This window comes from Gavialis gangeticus, unplaced genomic scaffold (genome assembly GCF_001723915.1).
Source record: "Gavialis gangeticus isolate Ggan-Ray unplaced genomic scaffold, GavGan_comp1, whole genome shotgun sequence".
In the NCBI taxonomy this organism is placed as follows: Eukaryota; Metazoa; Chordata; order Crocodylia; family Gavialidae; genus Gavialis; species Gavialis gangeticus.
Window position 1 is genome coordinate 151105186 of NW_017729025.1, and position 1392 is coordinate 151106577.

The window sequence follows — 1392 nt, forward strand, 5'->3', positions numbered from 1 at the left end:
GATCCTGCTTCTTGCCTGCTGCTGTCTCAGGAGCGGCTTGAGGGGAAAGCAGGTGTCTCTTTTTCTTTCTTTTTGGGGGGGGTTGACATCTGGCAGTAGCCCCTGGACGGGGACAGGCCCTGGCTGGGATTCATCGGCTGGAAGGGACCTCCGAAGATCATGGGGTGCAGCCCTCTGCACCAGGCAGGAGAACTGACGGGTGGGGTCAGGCGACCCCAGCAAGATGACCGGCCAGCCTGTCCTAGATTAGAGGACTAGATCAGTGGTTCTCGACCTTTATTTTTGGACCAGGACCCATTTGTAAATATTGATGACCGATCCCCAGCCCCTGGCCCCCCAGGGTGCGGGGCATTGGAAGGTGGGCCAACCAACCCCTGGCAGGCTGGAGCTCTGCCAGCCTGCAAGGGGGAAGCTACCGTTTCCCACGTTTTTCTCCTTTTAAAAGAGAATCCATTTTTGAAGTCTGATCCTTTTTTTTTTTTTTTTTTTTTTTTAAGTTTGTTTGCAACCCTTTCATATATTCCTTGCAACCCACTTTTGTGTCGTGACCCATGGGTTGAGAAACAACAGAGTGGATGACTTCTTGAGGTCATTTCCAGCCCTGTGGAATAAGATCCCTCCAGAGGTGGTGCAATCGCCTAACCAGGAAATCTTTAAAAGGAGACTAAACGGTCACCTTGCTGTCTTCACCAGACCCCCAGTTATCTTTGCTGCCTGGTGCAGGGGGCTGGACCCAGTAATCTTCCAAGGTCCCTTCTGGCTTTACAGTCTATGAATCGAATTGTCTGTGATTCTGTTTTCTCTGGGAACTGCAAAGGGCTCCTATGTTCAAGGTGTATGCCTGTATGAACAACCATTCAACAGAGAATCAAGCACTTAACATTTACTTGTGGGGGGAAAAAAAAACCCAAACAAAAACCCACAGGGTGCAGCCCTGTGAGTGCACACATGCATTTCCTCCTCCCTCCCCCCACTCCTCTCCCACCCCATCTCTTCCCCATTCGACTTGTTTAAACTTCAGGTTTGTAGCTGGGCTTCAGTGAAATGCATGCTCCTGTAGATGTTTGGTTGCAAGGGTGCGAAGTGAGGTCTCTTCCCACCCCATTTTCTTAACATCCCTATGATGTCTTGGAGACCTGTTAGATGGCGGAGTAGAAATGGAATCAGTGGTTCTTGAACATCAGATGGTTTTGGAAATAAGGTCCCTTCTCAGTAGCGTTAGAAACAAATCTCCCTTTCTGCCACACAGTGGAAGACCCAGGTGAAAGAAACAGCATTGCTTGGGCTAGGCAGAGTAACTGGATTTTGTGTGTGTGGAATGTTTCTATTTTTTTTTTTTTTTTTGTAATAGAAGCAATCCCAGTCACTAGCTGTGATTTCCCGCACCCCCCC

General features: G+C 49.1%; 1 protein-coding gene across 1 annotated transcript in view; it reads left to right on the top strand.

The window, feature by feature from the left end:
* Positions 1-28: 28 nt before the first annotated feature.
* Positions 29-1392, top strand: part of CHID1 (chitinase domain containing 1) — a 454156-nt gene continuing 452792 nt past the window's right edge. The window contains exon 1 of the mRNA XM_019519771.1: positions 29-52. The gene's annotated coding sequence lies outside the window, so the exon portion shown is untranslated. The remainder of the gene's footprint in view (positions 53-1392) is intronic.